This window comes from Trachypithecus francoisi, unplaced genomic scaffold (genome assembly GCF_009764315.1).
Source record: "Trachypithecus francoisi isolate TF-2019V2 unplaced genomic scaffold, Tfra_2.0 Lachesis_group9, whole genome shotgun sequence".
Lineage (NCBI taxonomy): Eukaryota > Metazoa > Chordata > Mammalia > Primates > Cercopithecidae > Trachypithecus > Trachypithecus francoisi.
The window spans coordinates 30,647,828-30,667,401 of record NW_022681474.1 but is presented as its reverse complement, the minus strand read 5'-3'; the positions used below and the strand labels follow the sequence as shown (position 1 = coordinate 30,667,401).

The window sequence follows — 19,574 nt, the reverse complement described above, 5'->3', positions numbered from 1 at the left end:
TCTGTTGTTCTCTGGGTCTAGAACCCTGTCCCTTTTCTCTGGGATGGCTCCTACTGATTTTTCAGCTTATTCCTCATTTGCTGCAGGACAGTCTCCTTGGCCCCATAGTACTTTGGATTTCCCCATCATCTGTGCAGTAATAGTTTCTCTATAGATCCACCAGAGTCTTGTCTTATTCATTGTTATAGCCACAGATCTAACCTATTTCTAGTAAACAGTAGGTTATTCCTGGATCTATTCCTGATGGATTGGCTTAATGAATGAATGCTCATTTTACTGGTGACTCTGAAAAAGGAAAAAAAAAAAAAAACAATGATTTTACTCCACTATCAGCAACTTGATGTTGCCCCTGTGAGGAATTCTTGTAACAAAATACAAACTTCTTATCATTGCCTACAAGGTCCTCACCTCGTTCTCTAACCTGTCTAGTAGCACTCTCCTTATGCACCACGATACCCATGCTAGCTTTCTCTCTGTTCCTGAAATACATTACTTTTCTTCCTACTTCAAGGCCTTTGTTCTTGCTATTTTACCTGCCCTGGAGTTTTGCTAAGTTGGTGTTTTCTTATTTAGGTGGTGCCTCAAATCTTAGAGCATTTCTCTTAGATCATTTCTCCTTAAAGCATTTTTCTCCATTCCCAAAATTAAGTGTGTCTGCCATCCCTCTGGTCACTGTTTTCTTCTTTGCCCTGATCCCGGTCTGCAAGTTCATCTTTTTATTGGATCATTGTCCATCTTCTACTGATAAAAATAGCTGCAAGTCTGTCTTGTTCAAGGCTATACTCTGAGTGCTTAGTAGAATGCCTCATTCATTGCAGCATCTGGTATTTGATAATTAATATTGACTACATGTTTGATGAGTAAATGAAAAAAAGAATAATCTTAGACATAAATTATTTACTCCCAGTGAAAGAATGTTAGTGGTGGAATTTCAGGTGTTATTGTAGAAGAAACTTTTGAAGGGTATTCCTTCCAGTTTGTTCATATTAGGCTAACTTCCTCTTTTCTTTACACTATGTAAAAATATTAGATCTCAAAACTATTTGCTCAAAGTACTTACTTTAGGACACATATTTTTAGACTACAGTTTAGAATTACAGTTATTAGAAAGGTTTGGTAAAAACTCTTTTTGTTAGGCAATAAGGTTACTCTGTCCTCCAAAGAGCTTTACCTTATTCTCAGGAAGTAAGAGAGAAAAAAGAATTTTTTGTCTTCTTTGTATCAGGTGTTTTGCCCTTACTTCTCTTTAAGTTTATGTTTACCTTAACATTCCTTTCCTTTCTTAGGTTTGCTATCTCCATTTTTCACTATTACGTAATTCACAGAGTTGCTGGGGTAAGTGCTTAATTTCAAATAGCCTGTTTTAGAACTTTGTGAGAATGACAAGAACAAACAGAACATTAAGGCAGCTAGAGAGAGTTAAATGAGAGTGGTCCCTAGGTGAGAAATGCTTCCTGCCTTCTAGGCTGACACCAGTTCTGGGGGATGTGTTCTGAGAGCTCATATTAACTGCAGGTCATTGCTCCTTATCTCAATCCCCTTCCTCTTCCTTCAGCTTTCTATTCAAAATCTCTGATCTCATCTTGAAGTGTTGTCACATTATTTTTTTTTCCTGATAATTCCCTCCATTAGCTGAGCTTTCCAATTTATATTACCTGATTTTTTTTTTGACTTCTGCTTTTTAAAACTCCCTTTTCTAAAGCTTTATTGATTGTGTACTTTGGATTCTAATTCTTCCTATCAGAGTCTTTCTTTAATTCTGTTTGCAGTGTGGTGCTGTCTACATTATGTGTTGGTTACATGATAGGAAGGAGTATGGGGGCAGCTCGGTCACATCTGTAAAGTTCTTTAAGAGAGCTGAAGGCGCTGATACCAGTTCACTTTTTTTTGGGGTAGCCCTCGGATACTGAGCATGTTTACTGTATTTTCTTCTATTGTGAAAGAATCAGTTCTCTGAATTTCCTTAAAGTTTGTCATTAGCATTCTCCACACTCTACTCATTTTTCTATTTAAGAATTTTTTTTTCTAATCATGTAGAACATGTTCAATATGGAACACAAAAAGATAATAAGAAAAAAAGTCACCTACAGTGTCGCCAAAGGTGAAAACACCTTGTCTTTCTTCGTGCATAACAATATCCCTCTCAATCTTATGCAGCATTTTTAAACCTAGGAGACCTCTCTAAATCCAAACGAAGTTAAAGATTACGTTATTCACCAAGTTCATACTGAAATTAGAGAATCGCAGGAGCTTAAGAAAATGCGTATCTGGCGAATGAACCTGCGTATCCGGGGTTCTCTTCAGGGAGGTTGCTCGTCCATGAAACACACCCCAGTCTGCAGCCACCTGGGTGTGGGGAACCAAAGGCTAGCGAACCAGGCGGGCAGGGGCGGAACTTGCGGGGACTGCGGGCAGGAGGAGCTACAGAGCTGTCACCAATCAGAGCCCAGCTTTGTTTTCTCTTGCCGACCAATGAGGGAGTTCTGCTGGAGGGGCTGTCTTCAAGTCTGAGACGCCTACCGCCTTCGCAGTCTATCAGCAGGCCCCTCTTACCCCGTGGGCGGTGCGGTTCCGCCCCGCCCCTCCAGCCGCGGCCCCGCCCCCCCGAGGGTGGGGGCCGTGTTGGTTACTAGCAGGGCTGGAGGCGGGGGCCGGGCTCCCACTGGGCTCGTGCGTTCTGCGCCCGCCGCGGCGGTGCAGAGCCCGCTGGCTCCCGATTGTCCTCTGCGGCGGTGGCGGTCGCTGCCTCCTTGCCTTGGGGCCAGGGGCTGCAGGGGCCAGAGCGAGTGCGCCTCCTGCCCGCCGACCGCGGCTGCCCAGAGCAGGTAATGGGGCGCCACTGGGGAGCGCCTGTCGGAGCCCCGGGCTAGGCGCGGGCGGTGGGGTCGGCCCCCGAAGCTGCTCCCAGCGCCGGCCACCGGGCCGAGCGGGGCCCCGGTCCTCCGGAGCGTCCTGCCGGCCTCTAGGCGCCTCAGCCCGGGAGCCCGCGGCGGGCACCTTGCGGGGAGGTGGGGGCGGGGCCGGGGCAGGGGCGGGGCCGCTTCGGGCGGGACCCTGAGGACCTCTGGAGACCCCTGGTGACTCGCGGAACTCCGGGCTGGGGCGGCGACGACCGGCAGGTGGAGGGAGAACTGCGGGGTTGAGTCAGAGTCCGGATCCCCGGGGAAAAGAACCGACTGAAAAGGGAGCGATAAGCTGGCTGGCTTCTTTTTTTTCTTCCCCTAAGCCAGAAAGGCGTCTTCACTTGGGTCGTGTTAATTACATGTTTTCTGAGAACAGGCGTTTGGCCGTGTAATGCTGTCTACACGATAGCATTATTTATTTACTTATTTACTATTTAAAAAATTAAAAGCAGCCTTTAGCGTGAATCTGTGTGGGGGTTTGCTTAAGTGACAGGTAGACCCAGCTGAGTAACTCACCTTTGTCTGGGCTGAAGTGGGGAGCGGTGAAGTAGGAATGAGGGGGAGGAGTGTTCGTGAGGAATGCCTGTGCAGGTCTGAAAGGATTGTGGGGGTGGGACCTTGTTTCTGTCATTGTGCCATGGGTGGGAGTAGAATTGTGATTTTTTTTTCTTTTTCTAATTTTTAAAAACAATATTCACATTAAAAAGGGGGGGGCTCTCTAAAAACAGTCTCTGAACTCGAGGCTTTGGGGATGCACCTGCTAGTCAGGCAGTAATAGTTTGCAGGTAAATCCTAGGCTATTAATTACGTGATTTGATTTACTTATAAAGAAGTATCTTGAATTGTTGCTACCTTTCCTTTGACGTGCTCGGTATATTGCTTGTTTACAAGTGAATTGATGAAGGTCACTGAGTTTTAGCAGTAATGTCACAGCGATGGCCCTTGGAGAGTTTTCTATGCTCAGGTTCACTCCGGTTCTACAAAAACAGTATTTCCACTTAATTGTGAAACTCATAGCACTCTATCAATTATATAGTATGCCATCCTCCTACTCTTCTGAGGCAGGCTGTGCATAGCATGTCCATTTTCCGGGTATGTCAACTGAAAGCCCTGGAGATGAAAGGAATCCTGCCTCAGTTTACTCCTACTTTATTTTATACCTGTAGTGGATTTAATCCAAAATCTGGGTAAGATTCCTGCCATCAAGCCAGCTTCTGCGTACCAATTCGATCCCGTGTACACAGGTCAGAGGTGGAGATGGTTATTTTCAAGTAAAGGAATATTGTCTCTGAGGTTTTTCTTTCCATCCAGATTGCTAAGCTAGTTTGAATTTCAGGTGAAAGGTAATTTTCCACATAGGCAAAACAAACAAAAGTTAGTAGTGCTGTGTGAAAATCTCTATTTTAAATTTTGGGAAGCTTTCCAAATTAGAGAACCTTATTTGTGTTTGCATCTCTAGCTCAGCATCGAATTTCGGTACCGTTTTTTGAATTGAATAGAAATAACTGATATGCAGAAGGAAAATACTAATGAAGTGAAGTGCATTTTGATCATGACTTATGACTTTGTTTTGGGAAGTGTTTACTGTACATTTATAGATGGGTTGAAAATTAATTTCTTGATTAGAATAACTCGACCAAAGGAGTTTGGGCTTTAGTGTGGGACAGGCTGAAATGGGTAGTTGGGAGTAATCTCTTGCATGATATTAAGGCTTAGGGAATTCTAGAGAATTGTTAGGTTATGTTAAATTTACTAGTTATCAGGAACATGAAAATGTCTTATGGATTACTGAAGGGAACTCTTTTTTTTTTTTTTTTTGAGGTAGAGTCTCACTCTGTTGTCTAGGCTGGAGTGCAGTGGCTCATTGTGATCTCTGTCTCTTAGGTTCAAGCGATTCTCCTGCCTCGCCTCCTGAGTAGCTGGGACTACAGGTGCATGCCACCACGCCCAGCTATTTTTTTTTTTTTTTCTGTATTTTTGTAGAGATGGGGTTTCACCATGTTGGCCAGGCTGGTCTCGAACTCCTGACCTGAAGTGATCTGCCTGCCTTGGCCTCCCAAAGTGCTGGGATTACAGGCGTGAGCCACTGCACCCGGCCTGAATGTAACTGTTCTAATCATGAAGTTATCTGTTGTTTTGTGGTTAATACCTCTGTTTCATATGTACATTTTAACATATTCGTGTAACATATAAGACAACTGTTACAGAAGGCTGTCACTCTAGCCCTACATTTATTTACTGATTTATGTTTTAGTGGCTTTATGTAACTTTTACTGTCCTGTCAAAATTTCTAGCACCCAAGCAAAAATTTCCATAAGGGAACTTTTATCATCTGTTGATTATACAGAAAATGAATCATTTATTCTCATAAGCCCAGCCCTCTTGCAGTGTGGGACACTGGAAAGATATTTTGGCTGTTTGTAAAGTATTTGCCTGTATTCTTACCCGAAGCTTTGACTCCTCCCACTCCCCCAGTGGTTTTCAGAGTTTCTGTGACTTTTTTCTTTTTTTAAATTAATTACGACACTACCTGACTTCCACTAGATGGTGCACTGGGGGCTGCTTATTGGAGTTTTCAAACAGATTTTTGTTTTTCCTTGTTATAAACATTTCACTGAAAAAGATACAAAGGTACTGCAACTGTTTTTGTCCTAATTGCAATTCAGACAGAGTTGTAATGTTAAGTCTTGAGTTTTATTAAATGGGATCAGTTCAGAAGGAAAGGGTATTCCTTCACTTTGAATTTAAAGTGAAGGAAATTGTTAGTCAGGCTTGCTCTCTGAAGATACTGTGTTTTTTACAAACTGAAGGTTCGTTGGCACCCCTGCAAGTCTATTGGTGCTATTTTTCCAATAGGGTATGTTCATTTTGTGTGTCTTTGTCATATCTTGGTAATTCTTACAATATTGCAAACCTTTTCATTGGTATTCTATCTGTTATGGTGATCTCTGGTCAGTGATCTTTGATGTTACGATTCTAGTTGTTTTGGGGCTCCATGAACCACACCTGTATAATATGGTGAACTTAATTGATAAATGTTGCATATGTTCTGATATCTCCGCCAACTGGCCATTCCCCATCTCTCTTCCTCGTTCCAGGCCTCCCTATTCCCTGAGACACAACAATATTGAAATGAGGCCAATTAATAACTCTACGTTGGCATCTAAGTATTCAAATGAATGGAGAGTCGCATGTCTCCCACTTTAAATCAGAAAGCTAGAAATCAGTGAGCTTAGTGAGGAGGTCATGACAAAAGCCAAGATAGGCCAACATCTAGGCCTCTTGCACCAAACAACTGAGCTCTGAATGCAAAGGAAAGGTTCTTGAAAGAAATTAAAAGTGCTACTCCACTGAACAGCCCAATGATAAGAAAGTGAAACAGCTTTATTGCTGATATAGAGAAGTTTAGTGGTCTGGGTAGAAGATGAAACCAGCCACAGCATTCCCTTAAGCCAGCAGAGCAAAACCCTAACTCTTCAATTCGCTGAAGACTGAGAGAGGTAAGGAAGTTGCAGAAGAAAAGTTGGAAGCTAGAAGAGGTTGGTTCACGAGGTTTAAGGAAAGCAGCTGCTTCCCTAACATAAATGTGCAAGGTGAAGCAGCAAATACTGATATAGAAGCTATAGCAAGTTATCCAGAATATCTAGCTAAGATCATTGATGAAGGTGGCTACACTGAACAACAGATTTTCAGTGTAGATGAAACAGCCTTATATTGGAAGAAGATGCCATCTTGGACTTTCTTAGCTAGAAGGAAGTCAATGCCTCGTCTCAAAGGCCAGGCTGACTCTTTTGTTTGGAGCTAGTGCAGCTGGTGACTTTAAGTTGAAGCCAGTGCTCATTTACCATTCCAAAAATCGTTAAGCATTATGCAAAATCTACTCTGCCTGTGCTCTGTAAATGGAATGACAAAGCCTGGATGACAGTACATCTGTTTACAGCGTGGTTTACTGAATCTGTTAAGCTCACTGTTGAGACCCACTGCTCAGAAAAAAAGGTACCATTGAACAGTGCTGTTCATTGACAATGCACCTGGTCACCCAAGAGCTCTAATGGAGATGTACAAGGAAATTAATATTTTCATACCTTCTAACACAACACCCACTCTGTACCCATGGATCTAGGAGTCATTTCAACTTTCAAGACTTATTATTTAAGAAGCACATCTTGTAAAGCTATAGCTGCCATAGATAGTGATTCTTCTGATGGATCTTGGCTAAGTAAATTGAAAACCTGGTAAGGATTCACAGTTCTAGATGGCATTAAGGGCATTTGTGAGTCAAAGGAAGAGGTCAAAATATCAACATTAACAGGAGTTGAGAAGAAGTTGATTCCAGCCCTCATGGATGACTTTGAGGGATTCAAGACTTAAGTGGAAGAAGTACCTGCAGATGTGGTGGAAATAGTAAGAGAACTAGAATTAGAAGTGAATCCTGAAAATGTGACTGAATTGCTGCAGTCTCATTATCAAACTTGAATGGATGAAGAGTTGCTTCTTCTGAATGAGCAAAGAAAGTGGTTTCTTGAGAGGGAATCTGTTCTTGGTGAAGATGCTGTGAGCATTGTTGAAATGACAATGAAGGATTTAGAATATTCTATAAACTTAGTTAATTAAGCAGTGGCAGGGTATGATAGGATTGACTTCAATTGTGAATGAGGTTCTACTGTGGGTAAAATGCTACCAAAAGAGAAATCTTTTGTGAAAGGCAGAGTCAGTCGATGTGGCAAACTTCCTTTTTTTTTTTTTTTTTTGAGATGGAGTCTTGCTCTGTTTCCCAGGCTGGAGTGCAATGGCGTGATCTTGGCTCACTGCAACCTCTGCCTCCCAGGTTTAAGAGATTCTCCTGTCTCAGCCTCCCGAGTAGCTGGGATTACAGGTGCACACCACCACACCTGGCTAATTTTTTGTATTTTAGTAGAGACGGGGTTTCACTGTGTTGATCAGGCTGGTCTTGAACGCCTGAGCTCAGGCAATCCACCCACCTGAGCTCAGGCAATCCACCCGCCTGAGCTCAGGCAATCCACCCGCCTCGGCCTCCCGAAGTGCTAGGATTACAGGCGTGAGCCACAGCGATTGGCCTCGTTGTTTTCTTATTTTAAGAAATTGCCACAGCCATCCCATCTTACAGCAGCCAGCACCTTGTTAAGTCAGCAGCCATCAACATCAAGGGAAAACGCTCCACCAGCAAAAGGATTTTGACTCCCTGAAAGCTCGGATGATCACTAGCATTTAAAAAAAATAATAAAGCTTTAAAATTAAGACCTAATGCTATTGCCAGCATAATAGACTACGGTGTATAGTAAATATAACTTCTATATGCACTTGGAAAGCAGAAAAATTTCTGTTGCTCGCCTTATTGCAGTGTTAGTTTTACTAAGGTGGTCTGGAATGGAACACGTGATATCTTCGAGGTATGCCTATGATTTCAGAAATAACCTCTCCTATCGAACCCTCTGATTCTCCCTGTGTTCAGAAACCCAGACCAAAGTGTAGATATATTGGTCTTTATTTATGAGTAGTTGAGTATTTTTTAATGGCGTGTGTTTTGTTTAAATTTTATGTAAACTGGGACTTAGCTCTTTGAGCAGTCTTATGCTTTGCTCTCAGATTACCAACTCTTTAAAAGAAGTAGTAAAATGCATATGTGTGGCAAGATTATTTGCTACCTACTATGAACAGATGCTTAAGTAAAAAAACAAAAAACAAACAAAAAACCAAGATGTTTTCCCAGGCATATAAATGTTTTTTTTTTTTTTCTTGAAGAGGCATTTAGTCTTCCTATTTAGTAGAACATTATCAGCTTGCTTTACTTATGAAAGAGAGGAGACCATTCTTTTCTCTCCGAAGATAGGAGCTGTTTATCAGGCTTGTTTATTACTGATTGGGTTGCTTGTTACTGATGGTTAGAGAAGGGAGATGAAAATACACAGCGGTTGCAATACCCATTTTGGGTATAGAAATGGCAATGTTAGTGGAGATTAAAGACTAACTGGTACGATTGCATTTTGCAAGATGTTTTGAAGACAACTTTGGACTTTGATAGGAATCTGAGAAAGTCTTTCAGTGGTTGGGGTGTGTGTATGTTTAGTTCAGTTGCACTGAACTGTGGATGGGGAGGAGAGCAATGATAATTTGTTTCTTACCAGAACACTGCTAGTTCTCAGGGGATTTGATGGAGATTTGGGAGAGAGAAAATAAATAGGATTCAGCCCTTCTAGGAAGGTCGTTCTTGGCAGTGCCTTCAGCCCTTAGGAGAATGTGGGCATGGAAAAGGTGTGTGGTTGTAAGTAGCCAGGAAGATTAAAAGGCTGATTCCTAGAGCTCTCTTCGCCTTTGGTGACCTTAATCAGGTCATTAAGCATTTTAAGACAGGTTTATAGCTCTCCGGTGGTCCAAGCTTGGACTAAGTACTCCTTAGTCTTCAATTTTATGTTTTAAATTTTTGGAATAAGTAGAAACCTGAAATGTATAAAATTAATGACTTGAGTATGCAAGTGAATAGCTTCATGGAGTTATTTGGCTTATGGTAGATTTCAGATTATGGTAGGTGCTTGAATATACTTATTTCTCATGCTCTTTCTTCCATCCATTTAACAACAAAAAAAGGCCTTATTAGAAATAGGCAAAGTTGAATACACATAGAACTGTACTGCCCAAATTGAGTACTTGAGTTGCGGAGAAAAGACCCCTGTTCTAGGTACAGCTTTGAAAAGAGAAGGATCAGTGTAGGATGCCGTACACAGCAGGTGTATGCAGGGACAGGGATAAAGTGAACCCCTTTTGCTGTGAATATTGTCAGAAGGTCTGATGTGTAATTAGACATCCCTTAGCTTCACTCCTGATAAAAACACACTCTTGGACAGTTTCTCTGTATGTGCACTTAAAGCAGTTTGAATCTTGTTAATCAAATATTTCTTGGGGTTGTAACTTCTTTTTTGGCATTGGGAAGACTGTTGAAGTCATGTAAAAATTTGGAGTTGAGCCTGGGATCAGAATTTGGATTTATGGCCCAAGATTTATCAAGCTTCTGCTATATTCAAAATGTTGTTTTTTCTCTTCCTATTATTATGGCTTCTGATTACTTCTGAAGAGTGAGTTCAGACCTCTGTGCTCTAACGCTCATCAGAGTATCCTTTTTGTACATAGTATAATCAGGATAGAGATTAGGCATTTTGTCAAGTTTGGGAGAAAGAAGTTGAGTAGTGAGGAAATGAGTTAACACTATTTTGATTTCTTCATAGTCATTTTAAATCAGATACAAATTTTATATTTCAGAAGTTTCAAAATGGTAGTAATTTCACCTCTCACATTAAGTTCAGTATGAAAAGTTTCTACCAGTGGTTCTCAAACTTAGCATATCTTGGGATCACATGGAGGGCTTATCAGACCTTAGGTAGCTGCCTTCCAGCTCCCAGAATTTCTAATCAGTAGGTCTGGGAGGGGGGATCCTGGCAATTTGCATTTCTAATAAATTCTGAGGCCATGTGCTACAGCCACTGCAGGGGCCAGCCACTCTAGGGGGAAACGTAAGTGTAGTGGTTAACACTTTGAAAGAGTTAGGTTTGAATCCCTGCTTTGCTGCTTACTAGTACCTTGACTTTAGGCAAGTTTCTTAACCTCTGTTGTTCCATCTCTAAAGTGGAAATAATATAGTATTTTGTTGTGAATGTAAGTGAGCTCCAATATGTAGAAGCTCAGGGAACAGGGTCTTGCAGGTTGCAAGCATGCAATTAATGTTTTCTTTTATCCATAAAAAAAAGTACATATATAAAATAGATAGAATCTTGCATCTTATACAATTGAAGCAAAGACAGAAAATTTAATAGTTAATCTCATTTCCTGGCACGGTGCTGGGGAAAAAATATGAGTACTCAATTGCTTTTTAAGGAGTGACGGAAAAGTTTGTGGATCCTAGTAATTTTCCAGAAACTTTTTTTTTTACAGACATAGAACATTCGTATTGATACTGTCTCCTCCCCCTTCCCCTTCAGAAAGTTTGGTTTCTTTAATCACGGTATGTTGGACTCTCACAATAATCCTTATAGTTTACATTTTATATAACAGGCATTTTAAAGGTTATTTCTGGGAGCTGAATGACAGAAAGTACCTGAAAGTCATCTTTAGAACACACTGTCACCTGTACTATGACAATTTTGTATTTGATGACCTTGAACGCAGTTCTTTTTGAGACGGAGTCTTGCTCTGTCCCCCAGGCTGGAGTGCAGTGGCGCGATCTCAGCTCACTGCAAGCTCCGCCTCCCGAGTTCACGCCATTCTCCTGCCTCAACCTCCCGAGTAGCCGGGACTACAGGCACCCGGCTAATTTTTTTTTTTGTATTTTCAGTAGAGACTGGATTTCACTGTGTTAGCCAGGGTGGTCTGGATCTCCTGACCTCGTAATCCGCCCACCTCAGTCTCCCAAAGTGCTGGGATTACAGGTGTAAGCCACCATGCCTGGCCCTTGAACGCAGTTCTTTGGGATCTCTTTTCTCGGCTTGCGGAATGCCTGGTTTATTTTCTTTTTGCAGACCTGCGGGAGCTCACCTCTGGCGATCCTTTCATTAGTGAAACCCTCTTTCCATTACTCTCTGTCACTATCACTGCCTTAGTTCTGTTGTAGCTGTTATCACACTCTTATCATCATCTTATTTGTGTACTTTTTATTATTTCCTTCACTGGGACGTAACCCCTATGAGGGTAAGGGCTTGATCTTTGCTACTGGGTCCCTAGGATGGGATGCAGTTCCTGGTATGTAGAGACTGAATACCTGCTGATTGGGGGAAGGGGCCTATGATGAGGAGCTGCCCCGCTCCGCCCGCTCCCCAGCTCAGGGGCTCACACTGGAGTTACCACTCACTTCATGGCACACCGTCATGATTGGTCCATGTAGAGCCGCCTCCCACCTTATTTTATTCTATCTTTCCCCTTCATCACCTATCCCCATTCATGTTCTTCCTTGCCCCCAAGGGACCCTCTCTCTGGCATGTACATAATTCCCTTAGGTACGGCCAGATTGTTATCTCGTTGACACTTTCACCAGCTGTTGCTCCCCGCATTCTTGCTAGCATGTGGCGTTTTCTGACCTTATTATTTTTTCCAATCTGATGCAACAGATGGAGCAATCCAGCACAAAATGATATGTTATTGCTCTTACTTGCAATTATCTGATTACTAATGCAGTGGAGTATCCTATACTCATTTACTAAATAACCTAGTGGTTTATGATGCTACCGATATCATATATCAAGGTCCACCCACTCGTATATATGCAGACGCAGACACAGACACACACTCTCTATTCTCTCTCTTACCTTTTTAGGCTCCCTGCTCCATTCTGATCAATTTGTCTGTTTCTGTTCTAATTTCACAGTGGATTTTGCTTTTATTTTTATTGCTACAACTTGTTTATATATTTTGATATCTAGAAGAATGAGTCCCTCCTGTGTTATTTTAAAAACGTGTTTAAACTGGTAGTTTTCATCCATGGCTTTATATTAGAATTCGCTAGGTAGCTTTAAAAAAAAAAAATCCCATTGACCATGGATGAACTGAGTTGTAATCTGTAGAGAGTAGAGTCCAGCAATTGTATTTTTAAAAATCTCCTCTGGTGACACTGATCTATATCCCGAGTGGAAACCACTTATCAGTGGTATTTATGTTTTATTCAGTGGGGATCAGTTTTTTTTTTTTTTCCGTAATGATCGTCTTCTTTGTTACAGTAATTCCTAGTTACTTCAGCTTTTGTTTCTACTGTGAATGCCGTTTTTTCTTCTGTTGTATTTTCTAGTGTTTATTTCCCCTGGTATAGGGGAATCCTACATACGTAGACAACTATGTATCACTGAACGGGGATATGTTCTGAGAAACGTATCATTAGGTGATTTCGTCATTGTGTGAACATCGCAGGCTGCACTTACACAAATGTGGATAACATAGCCTACTACACACCTAGGCTATCTGGTATAGCCCATTGTTCCTAGGCTGCAAACCTGTGCAGCTGGTTACTGTCCTGAATACTGTAGGCAACTGGAACATAATGGTATTTGTCTGGCTAAACATCTGTAAACATAGAAAAGGTACAGTAAAAATATGGTAAAAAAGATGAAACATGGTCCACTTGCGTAGGACACGTCGCATGTGTCTGGACTGGAAGTTGCTCTGGGTGAGTCAGTGAGTGGGTGGTGAGTGAATGTGAAAGCCTAGGGCATGACTGTACACTCACTGTTGTAGAAGTTATAAACACCATGTCTAGGCAACACTACATTCATTTAAAAAGTATTTTTTCTTCAATAATAAACAAAACTCAGCTTAACTTTTTTGCTTATAAATGGTTTTTAACTTTCGACTCTTGTAACAACACAGCTTCAAACACAAGCACATTCTATAGCGGTACAAAAATATTTTCCTTTATTAAAAAAATTTTTTTTTTTAATGTAAAACTAAGACACAAACACACACTTTAGCCTAGGCCTACACAGGGTTAGGATCATCAGTATTACTGTCTTTATTTATTTATTTATTTATTTTTTGAGACAGTGTCTCTGTCTCTCTGTGGACCAGGCTGGAGTGCAGTGGTGCGATCTTCGGCTCACTACAACCTCTGCCCCACTGGGTTCAAGGGATTCTCGTGCCTCAGACTCCCAGGTAGCTGAGATTACAGGCATGTGCTACCACACCTGGCTAATTTTTGTATTTTTAGTATAGATGGAGTTTTACCATGTTGTCCAGGCTAGTGTTGAACTCCTGGCCTCAAGTGATCCACCTGCCTCAGCCTCCTAAAGTACTGGGATTACAGGCATGAACCAACGTGCCCAGCCAATATCAGTCTTAATCCCTAGTTAATGTTTCTAGCTGTCACCCTATCCAAAGGAGCTACTTTTCCTGGTCTTGCAGCATCAGTGGTTATAGCAGTTGCTGTATTTTGCGTTATCTGGGAGTCCATTTTTCTCTACATTATTGCATGTTTAGCATTTGCTAGTCTATGTTAATAGATGTTCACTAAATTTATGTATGTAGCTGTTCATGATAATATTCTAATATCCTGGAAAATCAGAAGCAACCTAACCTGTGCAGCAGTAGGTATTTATTCTTCTTCTCCATGGAAATTGTTAGTATATGCTGGCAAAGTTTACCAAATCACGTCATTAGGATAATCCTAATTTTGTAACAAGAGAATAAGTTAATTTTCATGTACAGCTCTAAATTGTCCATGTGCTATTAATTCATATCTGTATGAGTGTGAATGTTCAAATAAAAACAATTCAGTTAATATCAGTTGGGCGCATTAAGATTCTAGGTGAGTTACTTCTTTAATGTGTTAGTCTGTTTTCCTAAAATCCTTTTTTTTAAATAAGAAAACTGATTGGGGCCGGGCATGGTAGCTCATGCCTGTAATCCCAGCACTTTGGGAGGCCAAGGTGGGTGAATCACCTGAGGTCAGGAGTTCGAGACCAGTCTGACCAATGTGATGAAACCCCATCTCTACTAAAAATACAAAAATTAGCTGGTTGTGGTGGCATGTGCCTATAATCCCAGCTATTCGGGAGGCTGAGACAGGAGAATTGCTTGAACGCGGGAGGCAGAGGTTTCAGTGAGTTGAGATCACGCCATTGCACTCCAGCCTGGGCAACAAAAGTGAAACTCTGTCTCAAAAAAACAAAACAAAACAAAACAAAACAAAAACTGATTAAAAATGACTGTATAATAAGCTGGGGTGGGGAGGTGGGGCAGTTGCAGATGAAGTAAGACTGGCCATAAATTGAAGGTAGGTAAGAAGTTCAGGAAGGTTCCTTGTAGTGTTATACTCTTTCGTCCAGTTTAGTATATGCTAGAAATACTCCCTGTGTTTAAAACAAAAGCAAAGTAAAGAGACTGTAATTTGTGATTGGGGCCACTTAGTAAAGGATATAGGGCATCAATACAAGGCATACTTTTATTTTGTTGTTGCTCTATGAGAAACTAATAGAAGATCTTTATGTACCATATCTATCAATAGTAGCATAATAGCATTAGAAATCAATGGTTTGGTTAGGCTTGGTGGTGTACGCCTGTAATCCCAACACTTTGGGAGGCCGAGGCAGATGGATGGCCTGAGCTCAGGAGTTTGAGATCAACCTGGGCAACATAGTGAAACCCCATCTCTACAAAAAATACAAAAATTAGCTGGGTGTGGTGACACGTGCCTGTGGTCCCAGCTACTTGGGTGGCTAAGATGGGAGCTTTGCTTGAGCCAGGGAGGCGGAGGTTGCAGTGAGCCGAGATTGTGCCACTATACTCCAGCCTGGGTGACAGCGTGAGACTCTGTCTCAAAGGTGGGGGGAGGAAATCAATGTTTTGGCCTTTGTGGGAGGAAACAAATCATTATTTGTCATGTGGCTTACTGTAGTGACTTCCCTGCTCTTGCCCCTGCCCCTAAAACCTTTTCTCCATTTCTCCACCCAAAGCCCAGGGTGGGTTCAGGTGGATGCTGTCATATTGCTCAGAACCTTGCCGTTTCACTCAGATCCAAGGGCAAAGTCTCCATAGTGGCTCACTCACCGTAGACACTGTATTTGTGAGCTCTTGGCTACATATCTCTTAAGCACAGAAAAAAATGTTTGAGAGCTGAGACTGCACTTCTGGCCCCAGTTCTTAAGGTTTAAGTGACTTGTGGTAAGTCTGGTACTGAAGAGTTTACCAGTCTGTTAAAAAGACAGAGATTTCTGTTGGTTGGGATGGCTGTTTTTGATATTTCTTGAGTTAACCAGAGGAGGAAGGGCACGGGAAACAGTTCACCTCAGCTTCCTTAATCTACCAGTCTGCTAGTCTGGACTGATATGGTTAGCTTTTTTTTTTTGAGATGGAGTCTGGCTCTGTTGCCCAGGCTGGAGTACAGTGGCATGGCCTTGGCTCACTGCAACCTCCGCCTCCTGGGTTCAAGCGATTCTCCTGCCTCAGCCACCTGAGTAGCTGGGACTACAAGTGCGTGTCACCACACTTGGCTAATTTTTTTGTATTTTTAGTAGAGATGAAGTTTCACCATTTTGGCCAGGCTGGTCTTGAACTCCTGACCTCAAATGATCCGCCCACCTCGGCCTCCCAAAGTGCTGGGATTACAGGTGTGAGCCACTATGCCTGGCCTGGTTAGCTATTTTTGAGACCAAAATCTCGAGAATGAGGTATGTGCTGAGCTAAGAAGGAAAAAGTGCTGCTGACTTCCCCAACCTGAGGTCTTCTAACCTCACCCCCGAGCCTAATACAAAATATTCTACTCATAAGGCCCTTTCTCAGGATGGCTGTGGCTGGTGGTTCTTGGTGCACTAGGCCTGACATTGGGCTCTACTGAGCTTCCAACTTTTAGTGTTTCTTCAAACAGGAATTCAAAGAATAAGGTAATTCCTGAAAGCTCACTTGAACAAGCACAGCCTTGACCTCAGCTCCATATTCTTGGAGCTGCAGTTTTCAGACTTGTTTCAGTACTGCTTCATGCTCTTAACAATTATTAAGGACCTCAAAGACTGTGATCACACCACTGCACTCCAGCTTGAGTGACAGAGTGAAACCCTGTCTCATAAAAACCAAAAATCAAAACATAATATCCTTTTTGTATATGAACACAAATAACACTTCTGTATGAAAAATACCTTTACAAAGAGAGTTCAGGGAAAGAGTGGTGTGGTTTTACATTTTTGCAGTTCTCTATAATGTCTGGTTCTGTAGAAGCAGCTGGATTCTCATAATTGCTTCTGCATTCAATCTGTTGTGATTTGTTGTTTGGTTGGAATATGTGAAGAAAATCCAACCCCAGTTGGATTAAAAAAAATAATAACTGATGTATTTGTTGCCAATGATAAAAGTCAAGCCTTCAAACAAAAATTACATACTTAGAAAAATTGTATCTGCCACCAAGAATGTGACAGCTTTCCCAATATGCAGACAGTTAATAAGACGGTATTGTGTCCTTAAAAATTTGTAGAGGGTAGATCTCATGTTAAGTGTTTTTAACACACACAAAATAAAAATAAAACACGAGGACACTTTGGAGGTGATGGGCGCGTTTATCACCTGGATTGTGGAGATGGTAAATGTTACATACATTAAAGTTTATTTGCAGTGTGGAATCTGAAGCCTTATCAGTAAACATTTCTCACTTTGTTGTATTTAAATCCATTGGTCTTTCTTTCATTTTGGATCTTTCTTACTAATGTATGACTTGGAAACTATTGGCTCATGGAATTCAATGTTAGCACATTTTATAATACCAAATACAGGAGTGTATACATTTGTCCACACTCACCAAATTCTATACATTGATTATATGCAGGTTTTTGTATACCAATGATATCTCAATAAAGCTGGAGGGGAAGAAGACTTTTCAAGAGATGACTGCTGATTTCAACAAATGTATTTTTTTTCTAATGGATATATAAATTGCATTTGAGAAAGTGTCTGCTAGATACCCAACTTTCAATTCTAATACTTTCAGTTTTTATTTCGTGTAAAAATGATATTCTGTAAACAAAAGCTGCTAGTTCAGCTTGCTGATCAAACAGTTGGCATAAATTCTTTTCCTTGAGACAACCTCCATACTTCAGTATGCTACATAGCTCCTTCATGTGAACTTTCCTAATTCAGCACAAAGAATATTAAAAAGGTGGAAAAGGCACATACTCAGTGGTTGAGATGTCATGCAATTGCTAATGTTCACTGTTTCATCAAGGATATTTTTATAGGAAACCATCCTTTTTTTTCCACTGTGAGTTCACAGTGGTTATGAGGACCTATACTGGTGGTGCCACTGCCTTGATTTGTGCTAAGGGGCCAACAAAAATGTGTTTAAGGTGTGTAAAAAAAAAAAAAGTTTACACACCCTGGCTTTGATCATCAGTGCTTCGTGTCAGCCTATGAAAGTTGTGAATGACCTGTTTGCATTATTATAATGATAGTTTTGATGTCATGAAAGGTGCCTGAGGACCCCCAGTGTGTCTTGGAGCACTTTGAGAACAGCTGGTGCCAGTTCAGTTGAAAGTGGGCTCCTCACAGTGATCTGTCTCCTCTGAGGTCACTCAACGGCATCCAGCTTCTTCTTTGCTTATTACTCCTCAAGCTGTTGTTTTAAAAGCAGGGACCAGTTACTTCTTGGCTCAGCTGTGCTGTAGTTTTCCAAGTGAAAGGAAGTTTAGTAACGCTAGGAAATAATTTTTTTTTTTTTTTTTTTGAGATGAGAGTCTCACTCTGTCACCCAGGCTGGAGTGCAGTGGTGCAATCTCGGCTCACTGCAAGCTCCGCCTCCTGGGTTCATGCCATTCTCCTGCCTCAGCCTCCTGAGTAGCTGGGACCACAGGCGTCCGCCACCACGCCCAGCTAATTTTTTGGTATTTTTAGTAGAGATGAAGTTTCACTGTGTTAGCCAGGATGGTCTTGATCTCCTGACCTTGTGATCCGCCCATCTTGGCCTTCCAAAGTGCTGGGATTACAGACATGAGCCACCTTGCTTGGTGAAAGAAAATATTTTTGAGATAGGCAACTCCTGACTTGTACAAAGTTGTACATTTTGTCTTATCACAATAAATAAATACATCCATAAACATGCTTACACTTGATGGACTTTCCTCATCTTTTAAGATGAAGATAATCACAAAGAGAACATGAAGAAATGTTATGTTCATTTATCAAGATGTACTTGTTTGGTTATCATAATTAAAAAAAACAAAACAGGCTACCACCTGTTGTAATGCTTTTTATTTAATGAATAGTATAAAGTGCTCTTTTGTTGTTTTAATTCCTGCAACTAGTAATCAGATCTTGATTTGATTCAGTTTCTATTTTTTGGCAAAACTGCTTCATAGGTGGTGGCCTGTACTTCTCACCCCAGTCAGGTAATGTTGGTTGTCTCGCTTTTTGTAGTATTCATGACCATTGATAACCATTGCCTAGATCCGTTATTTTATCAGGGTTTGCAAAATGGTGATATTTTTATTGTTTTCCTGTTTTAGTTATTAGAATATTTTTATGAAGAGAAACTTTCCCTCATCAACTCTTTGAGATCTAGTTAGTACAGAAAAGGTAGGTTGGCTGGGCACGGTGGCTCATGCCTGTAATCCTAGCAGTTTGGGAGGCCGAGGTGGGCGGATCACCTGAGGTTGGGAGTTTGAGACCAGCCTGACCAACACGGAGAAACGCTGTCTCTACTAAAAATACAAAAGTAGCTGGGTGTGATGGCGTGTTGCCTGTAATCCCAGTTACTCAGGCGGCTGAGGCAGGAGAATCACTTGAACCCGGGAGGTGGAGGTTGCAGTGAGCCAAGATTGCGCCATTGCACTCCAGCCTGGGCAACAAGAGTGAAACTCCATCTCAAAAAAAGAAAAGGTAGGTACGTTAAATCCCTGATTCTTTTTTGTTTTCGTTTTTAACATCAGTTTTCAATATTCTGAGCTAGTCCCTTAGATTATAGAACAGGACCGTTCAGGATGTGTAAATTAAATTGGTCTTTACAGCATTTTTGTTGGAAACACCAAGCTAAATTGCCTGGTTTTTAGAAGCAAATCTAAAGGAAACTATTAATAGAAAAGTCCTTTTGTTATATTCTGAAAGTAGCTTAATTCACTTGAAATAAAAAGATAATGGCTGAAACATCTTGGAGCTGTTAAATGGGAATTCAAAAAAATTAAAACACTTGTTCTTGTCTTTAGA

At 41.3% G+C, this 19,574-nt stretch overlaps 1 protein-coding gene across 2 annotated transcripts in view; it reads left to right on the top strand.

Annotated features, from left to right (window-relative positions):
* The window catches only part of MPP7 (membrane palmitoylated protein 7), a 303,028-nt gene that overhangs the window by 29,675 nt on the left and 253,779 nt on the right, over positions 1 to 19,574 (top strand). Inside the window, exon 1 of one of the 2 annotated variants that reach the window (XM_033209886.1) lies at positions 2,606 to 2,825. The exons of the other annotated variant lie outside the window; for it this stretch is intronic. The gene's annotated coding sequence lies outside the window, so the exon portion shown is untranslated. Of the gene's footprint in view, positions 1 to 2,605; positions 2,826 to 19,574 lie in introns of those variants that run through there. 2 annotated transcript variants of the gene reach the window in all.